The 13,227-nt window shown below is 39.7% G+C and overlaps 1 long non-coding RNA gene across 1 annotated transcript in view; it reads right to left on the reverse strand.

The window, feature by feature from the left end:
* Positions 1-350: 350 nt before the first annotated feature.
* The window catches only part of LOC138986369 (uncharacterized), a 49,365-nt gene continuing 36,488 nt past the window's right edge, over positions 351-13,227 (reverse strand). Inside the window, exon 3 of the long non-coding RNA XR_011463202.1 lies at positions 351-929. This is a non-coding gene — a long non-coding RNA (uncharacterized lncRNA). The remainder of the gene's footprint in view (positions 930-13,227) is intronic.

The following is a 13,227-nucleotide window of genomic DNA, read 5'->3' on the forward strand; positions in this document are numbered from 1 at the left end:
ACACAGCCTGGTGTTCCTCACTGTCCCAGTGCTACTGCTCTTCCTTATCCTACTGGGAGGACCTGGAAGGGCAGGGCATGTACCCTATCCACATTCAGGCGATGACAGGGCTTCCTTCGGAATTGTTCACTGATGAATAGCAGCCTTAAAAGTACCCTTATTGGGCAACCACCTTGCCCAATGCTCTTTTATAATTGAGGACCCTAAGGCCCCAACAGTTCTTACATCCTAATCACAGACCCTATGGATTCAACCTGTTTCATCTGTTCTTTGTTGTCTTAAATCAGAAATAAAACTCAGAAGAGAGTCAGGGTTGTCTTAAAGCAAAAGACAAGGTTTATTGTTTGTGAGGTTGTGCAAGGTTTGCAAACTGGAGATACATACTGAAAATACATCCCTGGAGGGTGAAGGGGATGAGGAATTTTTTAGAAGCAAAAGCTGCAGAAGTCACAGTTGGGGGAACTGCAAAGAGGATTGTGTGGCTCTTGCAGCCTGACCATAAGTCTTAACAGTCTAACCGCAAGTTTTCAATGATTGGCTATCACTGGAGCTTCTCATTGGAGGCTTTTTCAGGTACAAGCCTTAGGAGAAGCAGAAGTCCTTTATAGTTGTTTGTGGTTTTTCTAAGAACACAGAATACATGACTGAACCCCAGATCTGTCATGACTGTCTGATTCCATTTTATTTTGGGTCCCTGATAGCCATACAACGTCCATTTCCTTTGTTTTCCACAGGAGGTTCCTCTTCTTTCCACTTTTCCTTAGGGGATTATTTTATTTCATTTTTACATCTTCAAAGACCTACTTGGTCTCTTGGGCTTCTCACTTGATTTGTCGCAGAGTCAATGTCCCTCAGCAGTTCCATCCCATTTATTTGCTTTTCCGCCTCCAGGTATTACAGACGTTGGCTCTAGGTTTTGCTTTTGTTTGCTACAATAAACAGTAATGAAACAGACATAAGGAAAGAAAAAATAACCAACATGAGATGTTGCATGAAATCTGATACAGTACTCATAGAAAAAGTTGTCTAGATTCTTTCCAGGTTATTCTTTCACAAACATCATTCTTTAGAGTTTTATGAGTTAATCTGGCCCTCACCAAGAGAGTCACTTCATCTCCGGCTACAGGACTCAAGGATCATCTTACCTCCCTTCATAGGGATAGGACAACATCTCTATGGGTCAGCTACTCCAGTTTCCAGGAGATATCTAGACCACAATGTTAACTATCAGATACACACACACACACACACACACACACACACACACGGGCTTCCCCAATGACTCAAGCAGTAAAGTGCAAGAGACTCAGTTTCAATCCTTGGGTTGGGAAGATCCCCTGGAGGAGGAAATGGCACTCACTCCAATATTCTTGCCTGGAAAATCCCACAGACAGAGGAGCCTTGCGGGCTACAGTCCATGAGGTCACAAAGAGTTGGACACAACTGAGCGACTGAGTACAGCATTTCTCTCTCTCTCTCTCTCTCTCTCTCTCTCACACACACACACACACACTTAGTGTAAAGTCTGTTCAGCATGAAGTGCAAGGCAACAGTGTTGGTAATTTCTACTGAAGGCCACAGTGGTAAATTTTGTAAACTAATTTGGTTCACTCAAGACCCACATCCTAACTTGCCTTCCTAACCTATCCTACTTGGAAATCTAAAAGCTACATCTCCGAGATTTCATGTTGCTAAGGTTCCACATGTGACATAAGCTTTGCCAAGCAATAACACTCACAGATATTTGGATGTGCAAAGACTTTCTAGCGAATAGATTTGGAAACCCTCAACTTCCACGTGAGTCTTTCCTGGTACTGAGCCCTCTGAGCACACATTTGTTCCTGAGGCGTCTCCTAGGCTGTGCTTTCCTACCTCCTGCTTCGTGTTAAAAATAAAAGGCACAGCCTCACCACAGCTTTCAGACTGATTAGCTTCTAAAGAACACACCTTTCTCTTTCTTCACATGTATGAAGTTACAATATCTGATCAAGTTAATGGAATGATTTCTGATACTAATACATGATTCTGATTTACTTCTGAAAGTCAAATCCCAGAATTTGATATATGTGTTCACACATATTTGCAGAAGAAATATCATGCCATTTATGGCATTGTTTCATAACATTTTAGCTTCACATTACATTGGATTATTACAAAGTAAGTATGAGAATTAGCACAATTGATATGTTACCTTTTTATCATTTATTATATGTAATTTATTATAAAAATGAATAATCATTTTCACTTTACATCACTTTAATCTAGACCTTAATGATTTGAGTAATCTCTATCACAAGAGACTTTACATAATTTATTTCTTTATATAGATTTTGGAAATATAAATCTATGTAGTTAAATGTATTCCTTGAAAATATAAACTTAATTATTCACAAATAAAATGTACATTGTTTTTAACATATACAATTATAATCTGGTTGTATGGTTGTAATGGAAAATCTTGAGATGAAATTTTTCTAATACCTCAGTAATATTAAAACTCGGTGGTAAAATTTCACCTTTCGATATAAAAAACATTTAACTAAATGTTATGATGGGTTGAATTGTGTCCCACTAAAAGATAAATATTGAAATCCTAACACCCTAGTGCTCCCTTGGTGGTAAAGAATCCACCCGCAATGCAGGAGATGCAAGCGTGCAGGAGAAGTGGGTTAGATTCCTGGGTAGAGAAGATCCCCTGGAGAAGGAAATGGCAATGCACTCCAGTATTCTCCTGGAAATCCCATGGACAGAGGAGTCTGGTGGGCTACAGTCCATGGAGTCTCAAGAGTAGGGCATGACTTAGCAATTAAACCACTACCACTTCAGCACCTCGGAATGTAATTTTATTTGGATATAGGGCTTTAGCTACATTAAGATGAGGTCATACTGAAGTAGAATGGGCCCACACTAATTACTACTGGTGTTCTTGTGGGAAGACAGACACACAGGGAGGATGCCCCATAACAAAGGCAGAGACTAGAGGTATGCAACTGCAAACTAAGGAAAACCAAGGACTGCTGGCAAATCACCAAAAGCTGGGGAGAGGAAAGGATTCCCCTGCAGGTTTCAGAGGTAACATGGCCCTGCTGACACCTTGATTTCAGATTTCTAGCCTCTGAAACTGTGAGACAGTCAATTTCTGTTGTTTTAAGCCCTCCAAGTTGTGTACTTTGTTACAGCAGCCGCAGGAAACTCATACAGATGTGTTTTATACAAATGTGAGTTCTGTTTGAATTGTACTGTCACTTTAGAGTAAAAGAAGTCAGCATTTCATATATATATACCATATAAAATATTTTTAAATTGCCTGTCTGTAGCTAAGAAAGAATCAGATATTAAAGAAAGCAGACTGAGGATTCCCCTGGACACAGGAAACCAATAGTTTGGGCACTTCTATAAGAGACCAAAGTTCTAACAAAAACACGACAGTTTTTCAATCAACATTCCAAGAACTACCAAAAAAGCAAAACGGCAAAACTAAACAATAAATTTTACACAGAACGTGTTCTTCTTTCTAATTACAATTCTGCTTTGTGATCATCATCATAAAAATTGTCAAACAATAGTATGAAAAATCTCTCTAATGCAATGTGCAATAATTATTTACAAAATGTAAATCAATTAATTCTTTGTAAGGAAAGCTAAGGGCACTGGTAAAATTATTACTAAGGTTAACATTAAAAAGTTATTAGAGTTGGCTTGGAGAGCATCATAAGAATTAACATTGCTCATTAGGTCACTGTTTTTCTAGTGAAAAATAGAAAATATTACATAAATATGGAAAAGGTTATAATACCAGGTACACCTTTGATAGGTAAAAAGATTTTATATACCAAGTCTGTCATTGCCATTAAATCAATTCCTATTCTAACACTACTGTAACTTGAATAGTTAATGAAATTATTGAATAATAATAATAGAAAACAGCTCTGTTCTACTACAGCTACCATAGTACTACATGCCATACACTGTTCTAAGTGCATTCCCATATTAACCCAATTAGTCCTTACAAGTCAAGGTAGGTACATAATCCCCATCTTACAGATGAGGAAACTGAGGCACTGAGAAACTGTTCACCAGATTATGATAAAGGTTGTGATAGATTTCCTATGCCTTTCAGATAAGGAAAATACACAGGTGTTTTCAGTTAATAAATTGTGTCCACTTTTATGGAGAAGAAAATGCATGCACAGGTGGCTCAGTGATATTATTTTTTAAATTTGGAACTTTTATTCACATTGATTCAGCTTATCTTAGGAATGGGCATAACAGTCTTTATAAACAAAACTGCTATTCAGGCCAGCTTGCTGGGTCTGTGACCTGCCCTTAGAAGAGCCCCACCTTTTAAAAGTTAGTGCTGGCTTTCAGGATCTGATGCTCCCATCCTGAAATACTTAATTTTTGAACAAAGGGCCCCACATTTCCACTTTGCACTGAGCCCTTCAAATTATGCAACTGGTCTTGATTGTTTCAGTGACTACACAGAAATTGGTTTGTTGTTTTTTTTTAATCCATGCTTTAAACTTGCTTTAGCTTGGGAACATGATTTTATTGATAAACAAGCTTTAGCTGCAAAAAAAAAAAAAAAAGAGTTCTGACTTGTAGGGAGTATTGAATGGTGCTATTTAAATTGTAAATATTATAACATCAAGGGAGTTAAGACTGTATCTTTTTAAATTGATGTGTGAGGAAATAGGTTCATCTTATCCCCAGCTAGTTGCTGAATTTAGAAGTGAGCTGGTTGTCATGGGGACACATAATAGCATGTTTATTTGGATTGAATATGAAGTCAGATTTTTTCTGACAGAAAAGAAGTTGATTTGGCTGAATGGTATGACAATGGATGGTGGCTCTGTTCATTAGATAACATAAACATATGTCTCAGTTTGCCTAAGGCGGCTGTTTAAGCCTGTTGTCCTAGCATGAGAGTAGCCTACCACCATCAGGTTTTATGGTGGATAATTTCCATAAATTGACTGAGCTAAATTTCCAGAACCCATATTTTTTACCCCAAAAAAAGTACATCTTGAATGTATGTTATCAAAATGTTATAGAATTAATATTCAAAATGTTCTAAACTTTTCTAAGTAAAACAGATACTTTTAAAAGGCTATAAAATTAAGTGACATTGATAAGTCTTAATAAGCCTCTCCTGTGTAATTCAGAGAAATTGAAAATTAAGAAGGAAGTCCTTTTGCAAGGTAGGTTTTTTAAATGTTTTTTGTTATCAACAAAAGGAAAAAGTTAATCTAATCAGCTGATAGAGCATTACATGTGATTTTATGACAGAGAATTTGTGATCTGCATATAGCTTGGAAGGAGTTCAAAGGATTAGCCAACGTGCAAGTATAACACTTGTTTTGAACTCATCTACTTATTTATGTGAACAAAGTTTCTCAGAAAGTACATTTTTAAATTTGGGGGGTGGGAAGATAGAACTGATGTTGAAGCCAACTCATCATTGCTGTAAGTAATATTGATATCAGATCAGATCAGTCGCTCAGTCGTGTCCGACTCTTTGTGACCCCATGAATCGCAGCACGCCAGGCCTCCCTGTCCATCACCAACTCCCAGAGTTCACTGAGACTCACATCCATCGAGTCAGTGATGCCATCCAGCCATCTCATCCTCTGTCGTGCCCTTCCCCTCCTGCCCCCAATCCCTCCCAGCATCAGAGTCTTTTGCAATGAGTCAACTCTTCACATGAGGTGGCCAAAGTACTGGAGTTTCAGCTTTAGCATCAGTCCTTCCAAAGAAATCCCAGGGCTGATCTCCTTCAGAATGGACTGGTTGGATCTCCTTGCAGTCCAAGGGACTCTCAAGAGTCTTCTCCAACATCACAGTTCAAAAGCATCAATTCTTCGGTGCTCAGCCTGCTTCACAGTCCAACTCTCACATCCATACATGACCACAGGAAAAACCATAGCCTTGACTAGACGAACCTTTGTTGGCAAAGTAATGTCTCTGCTTTTGAATATGCTATCTAGGTTGGTCATAACTTTCCTTCCAAGGAGTAAGCGTCTTTTAATTTCATGGCTGCAGTCACCATCTGTAGTGATTTTGGAGCCCAGAAAAATAAAGTCTGACACTGTGTCCACTGTTTCCCCATCTTTTTCCCATAAAGTGGTGGGACCGGATGCCATGATCTTCGTTTTTTGAATGTTGAGCTTTAAGCCAACTTTTTCACTCTCCTCTTTCACTTTCATCAAGAGGCTTTTGAGTTCCTCTTCACTTTCTGCCATAAGGGTGGTGTCATCTGCATATCTGAGGTTATTGATATTTCTCCTGGCAATCTTGATTCCAGCTTGTGTTTCTTCCAGTCCTGCGTTTCTCATGATGTACTCTGCATATAAGTTAAATAAACAGGGTGACAATATACAGCCTTGACGAACTCCTTTTCCTATTTGGAACCAGTCTGTTGTTCCATGTCCAGTTCTAACTGTTGCTTCCTGACCTGCATACAAATTTCTCAAGAGGCAGATCAGGTGGTCTGGTATTCCCATCTCTTTCAGAATTTTCCACAGTTTATTGTGATCCACACAGTCAAAGGCTTTGGCAGACATATAAACTTTTGGGAAAAAAAGAATAAAACTAGTCATTGGAAGTTGAATTAGGGAAAAAAATTTTATAAAGTCTGAAACTCTAATATTTTGGCCACCTCATGCAAAGAGCTGACTCACTGGAAAAGACCCTGATGCTGGGAAAGATTGAGGGCAGGAGGAGAAGGGGATGACAGAGGATGAGATGGTTGGATGGCATCACCGACTCGATGGACATGGGCTTGGGTGCACTCTGGGAGTTGGTGATGGACAGGGAGGCCTGGCGTGCTGCAGTTCATGGGATCTCAAACAGTCAGACACAACTGAGCAATTGAACTGAACTGAAAGTGACTTTTCCCCCAAATACTTACTAAGACTGTAAGTAACTTTCTAGAGGAGAAACCTAGTCAACATCATGATTGTTAAGTGATCAAACTTAGCAGCACTAGTAATGAGACAAATTCAAATTGCATACTCATGGCTACATTCAGGGAGTGAAAAAATATCTGTCCCATGATAGTATTGTCAAAAACAACTGAATTCTATTCATGAGGAAACAACTAACAAAGCCCAATAGAGGGATATTCTATGATTTTATTAGCTTGAGAGTTGGACTATAAAGCTGAGCACAGAAGAATTGATGCTTCTGAACTGTGGTGTTGGAGAAGACTCTTGAGAGTCCCTTGGACTGCAAGGAGATCCAATCAGTCAATCCTAAAGAAGATCAGTCCTGGGTGTTCATTGGAAGGACTGATGTTGAAGCTGAAACTCCAATACGTTGGCCACGTGATGCAAAGAGCTGACTCATTTGAAAAGACCCTGATGCTGGGAAAGATTGAGGGCAGGAGGAGAAGGGGATGACAGAGGATGAGATGGTTGGATGGCATCACCTACTCAATGGAGATGGGTTTGGGTGAACTCTGGGAGTTGGTGATGGACAGGGAGGCGTGGCATGTTCATGGGGTCACAAAGAGTCAGACACAACTGAGCAATTGAACTGAACTGAAAGTGACTTTTCCCCCAAATACTTACTAAGACTGTAAGTAACTGAGCGACTGAACTGAAACTGAACTGAACTAATCGGCAAAAGTGCCAGTGTCGTAAAAGTAAAGTAAGTGCAAGGACTTCTTTCAGACTGAAGGAGACTAAAGAGACATGACAACTAAAAGAGATGTGAGATCTAGACTAGACCCTTTGGCTACAAAAAGGACATATTTGGAACAACTGGTGAAATTTGAAGAGAGACTGAGAATAGAATGTTAGTACAGTATCAATGGCAGTTTCTTGGTTTTGACAGTTGTATGGTTGTATAGTTACAGATGATTGGATAGTCCTTGTTTGTAGGAATTATACATTAAAGAATTGGGGGATAATAGGTTTTCATATTGGTAGCTTGTTCTCAAATGGTTCAAAAAACAAAAAGTTCTTTGTATTAATTTGTGGGGGGGGAAATCTACCTTCAATGGATCCTGCGTTAACTCAGAGAAAATCAAAGTTCTTCAAATGACCAGTAAGTCCATCCACGATCTACCCTCTCTCCTCCACTTGAACATCATCTCTCACAAATTCCCTGCTTATGCACTTCACGCCAGCCATACAAGTCTTTTTGTTTTTCCTCAAACCCATCAGTCACACTCTCACCCTAAGGCCTTTGCCTTGGTTGTTCCCTCTGGGAACAACCTGGGAAATGCACTTCCCCCAGAATTCTACCTGGCCACCATACCTTCAAGACTGATTCAAATGTCATCTTTCCAGTGGGGCCTACCAGAACCACTTTACTGCAAAAGACAAGCCGCTGCTCTGCGACAACCTGGAGGGCAGGAGTGGGGAGGCAGGAAGGAGGGGGTTCAGGATGGAGGGGGCACATATACACCCACGGCCGATTCATACTGATGTATGGCAAAAACCACCTCAATGTTGTAAAGTAACTATTCTCCAATTAAAATAAATTAAAAAAAATTTTTTAAGTCCAACTTTCTACACTCTTGATTCCCAAGCCCTGCTCTAGTTGTGTTCGGTCTTGTTCTTTGTTTTGTTTCAGAGGATTATCTGTTTCTACATATCAGGCAATATCATCACAAATTATGTTTATTACACATTGTCTGCATCTCCCACCAGAATATAAGCTCCAAGTGGAGAAGGACTTCTGTTTTCTTCACTGATTTATCGCAAGTTCTTGGGACAGTGTCTCGCACATAAATATTCATGGAATAAATTAAAGAATTTCCATTTCTAGGTGAAGGTTAAGATAGATTTGAAATAATAACTTGTAGCTTTTAACTGTTTTAATTCCTTGAAATAAAATTTTAAAAAGAGGAAGTAAAGAGTAGGACTCCCATTTCTGTCAACATAACAGACTTTAAAAGTTTTAAATATAAAAGATTTAGAAATTCTGGGTGAAATATAACAAACATGCTTTAAAATGCATAGCTGAACTACAAAAAAAGGCAAAGAAAGTCTCGAGAGACAAGATAAAAAGAAGAGGAAATGCTAGAGTGCAAAATAATAAGGACATGTGGTGATCTCAGTTGCCCAAGTCCAGGCTTCAGGGACAGGAGACAGCGCGGTCTTCACACAGCTATGGAGCAGGAATGGAGACTATCCCCTCACCCCCAGCTACAAACCACACACAGCGCCTGTCGTGCCAAGACCAACTTGGTCCTACATCCTCACTGAAATGGTTACAGAAACAGGACAGCATTTTAAAGGAATTAGCACCGGTTAGAAAACAAAGACCGAAGGCGAAGGCTGGAAGACTCATTTAACCATTGCTAATGAAGAATCTTTTAAAGGGAGACATGGCAGAGTAAGGTATTGACCTCAGTAGTTTAAGAAGTCATGTAAAACCAGCCATCACATTTCATCAGATTAGGAAAAGGAGAGTAAATCTTTATGTATATACTGTTAAAAAAATGTAATCTCCCCTTTCAAAACTTGTAAATGGATTAAGTTTCTATTCCTTAAAAACCAATGGAGCCCAGAAACTAAGGAAATGCTCAAAATAAATAAATAATGACCCACAATGATAGAGGACACAGAAGCCAACAGAAAGCTGGAACAATTTGGCCAACAAAATAAAGTTGTTTTGGATTATAGACCAACATGTAAAATAAATACCTATGTGTCCACATTGAGATATATGATTGAGTAAATAAATACATGGGAAGAAAAAACAAAGATCTCACACAGAAGAATTTCAAATCATTTTATATGCATATTCCACCCTCAGCTTCCCAGGTGGCTCTGTGGTAAAGATCTGCCTGCCAGTGCAGGAGCTACAAGATGTGGGTTCAGTCCCTAGGACAGGAAGATTCCCTGGAGGAGGAAATGACAACCCATTCCAGTATTATTGCCTGGAAAATTCTATAGACAGCAGAGCCTGGCAGGCTACAGTCCATGGGGTGGCAAAGAGTTGGACACGACTGAGTGACTAAGCGCACAGCATCCTCAAGGAGGAGAGGAAGCAAGGAGGAGAAGTATACCATCCCACCCCTTAAGTGTGGGCTACAAGGAATGTGGCAGTGTGGAGGCTGGAGGGGAGAGTAAGTTTACAGTGGAGAAACCTGACAACCACTATCATTTCATGGTAAATAGATGGGGGAAGGTGGAAACAGTGACAGACTTTATTGTCTTGGGCTTCAAAACCACTGCAGATGGTGACTGCAGCCACAAAATTAAAAGACACTTGCCCCTTGGAAGAAAAGCTATGACAAGACTAGACAGTTTTAAAGAGCAGAGATATCACTTTGCCAACAAAGGTCCATATAGTCAAAGCTATGGTTTCCCCAGTAGACATATACAGATGTGAGAGCTGGACCATAAAGAAGCATGAGTGCCAAAGAATTGATGCTTTCAAAGACTCTTTGAGAGTCTGGTGGACTGCCAGGAGATCAAACCAGTCAACCCTAAAGGAACTCAACCCTGAATATTCACTGGAATGACTGATGCTAAAGCTGAAGCTCCAATATTTTCGCCACCTGATGCAAAGAGCTGACTCACTGGAAAAGACTTTGATGCTGGGAAAGATCGAGGGCAGGAAGAGAAGCAGGTGACAGAGGATGAGATGGTTGGATGGCATTATCGACTCAATGGACATGAGTTTGAGCAAACTCTGGGAGATAGTGAAGGACAGGGAAGTCTGGTGTGCTGCAGTCTATGGGATTGCAAAGAGTCGGACACACTTAGTTACTGAACAACTGTAACCTCTGCCCAGTAGTCAAAGTCAGCATTACAGCCATAAATCATGTGCATTGTTTGTACTCTTGATATAATATGGTGAAAATGGCACTTTACCTCTGTGATAGTCCTCCCCAAAACCCATAAGCACAGTCTAATCCTGAGAAAAACATCAGACTATTTCCAATAGATGAGGATTCTATAATATACCTGACCAGTACTCTTTAAAACTGCCAAGGTCATCAAAAACCAGAAAGGTTTAAGAACCTGTCATAGTCAGTTCAGTTCAGTCTCTCAGTCATGTCCAACTCCGCAACCCCATGAATCGCAGCACACCAAGCCTCCCTGTCCATCACCAACTCCCGGAGTTCACTCAAACTCATGTGCATTGAGTCGGTGATGCCATCCAGCCATCTCATCCTCTGTCGTCCCCTTCACCTCCTGCCCCCAATCCCTCCCAGCATCAGGGTCTTTTCCAATGAGTCAACTCTTCGCATGAGGTGGCCAAAGTATTGGAGTTTCAGCCTCAGCATCAATCCTTCCAATGAACACCCAGGACTGATCTCCTTTAGGATGGACTGGTTGTATCTCCTTGTAGTCCAAGGGACTCTCATGAGTCTTCTCCAACACCACAGTTCAAAAGCAACAATTCTTCGGTGCTCAGCTTTCATCACAGACCAACTCTCACATCCATACATGACCACTGAAAAACCATAGCCTTGACTAGATGGATCTTCGTTGGCAAAGTAATGTCTCTGCTTTTCAATATGCTATCTAAGTTGTTCATAACTTTCCTTCCAAGGAGTAAGCGTCTTTTAATTTCACAGCTGCAATCACCATCTGCAGTGATTTTGGAGTCCCAAAAATAAAGTCTGACACTGTTTCCCCTGTTTCCCCATCTATTTCCCATGAAGTGATAGAATCAGATGCCGTGATCTTCGTTTTCTGAATGTTGAGCTCTAGGCCAACTTTTTCACTCTCCTCTTTCACTTTCATCAAGAAGCTTTTTAGTTCCTCTTCACTTTCTGCCATAAGGGTGGTGTCATCTGCATATCTGAGGTTATTGATATTTCTCCCGGCAATCTTGATTCCAGCTTGTGCTTCTTACAGCCCCGCGTTTCTCATGAGGTACTCTGCATAGAACTTAAATAAGCAGGGTGACAATATACAGCCTTGACATACTCCTTTTCCTATTTGGAACCAGTCTGTTGTTCCATGTCCAGTTCTAACTGTTGCTTCCTGACCTGCATATAGGTTTCTCAAGAGGCAAATCAGGTGGTCTGGTATTCCCATCTTTTAGGGCGCCTAAACAGACTTGACAACAAAATGCAATGAGCATTTGTTGGGAGCAATCTTGGAACAGAGAAAGGACGTTAGGTAAAAACTTTAAAAATCTGTGTAAACCAAGAACTTAATTAATTAAATGTGTTGATGTTTGTTCATTAATTATAACCAACACATCATATTAAAGTAAAAGGTTCATAAGAGGGGAGATCATTGGGAGGGGGAGTATATTGGGAATTCTTTGAACTATCTTCCCAATTTTTCTATAAATCTAAAGCTGTCCTCAAATGTAAAGTCTATGATATAGACTTAGAGAATGAACTTATTGTAACCAAGGGGAAGGATGGGGGGAAGGGATATTTAGGGAGTTTGGGATGGACAGGTACATACTACTGCACTTGAAATGGACAACCAACAGGGACCTATTGTATAGCACAGGGAATTCTACTCAATGTTATGTGGCAGCCTGGATGAAAGGAGAGTTTGGGGGAGAGTGGATACTTGTATATGTATGGCTGAATCCCTTTATTGTGCACCTGGAACTATCCCAACATTCTTAATCCACTATACTATGATACAAAATAAAGAGTTTAAAAAAAAGTACCAAAAAGGAAAGTCTATGAAAAAATAGTGGTAATAAAAATAAATGGAGCTTAACAATTAGAATATCTATCATTATTTTATCATCATTATTAAACTGAGAAATTTCTACCTTTATGTCCAACAATAATTTACAGGAAATACCACATACAGAGGAACATATTAAACTATGCCATGAGAAATTCAATCAGCAAAATGATCTAGTACCTTCAGTAAATAAATTGCAAAAGAAAAAGTGACAAATGAGAACCCTAAAGAAGCAGAGATTTAGGAGACATATAAACCAATCAAATGTGAGGACCTTATTTGCATCTTATTTAAACAAGCAAACTTCCTTGTTCTATTTTTCCATTGTATCATTTGTGTTTCCTCAGTCAGCTCTGCCAAATGAACCATCTGCACCCAACCCCACATCTCAGGGTCTTCTTTGGGGAACTCCAAACAAGGACACCCATCATTAAGAGACTGGTTAAAGAATATAAAAAAGAATGTATTGAGATATATATGTATAACTGAATCATTTTGCAGTATAGCAGAAATTAACACAACATTGGAAATCAACTATCCTTCAATAATTCCTTTCCTTCCCTTCTCTGGATTGGGACGATCCCCTGGAGGAAGGCATGGC

The sequence above is a fragment of the Bos mutus genome, chromosome 3, assembly GCF_027580195.1.
Source record: "Bos mutus isolate GX-2022 chromosome 3, NWIPB_WYAK_1.1, whole genome shotgun sequence".
Lineage (NCBI taxonomy): Eukaryota > Metazoa > Chordata > Mammalia > Artiodactyla > Bovidae > Bos > Bos mutus.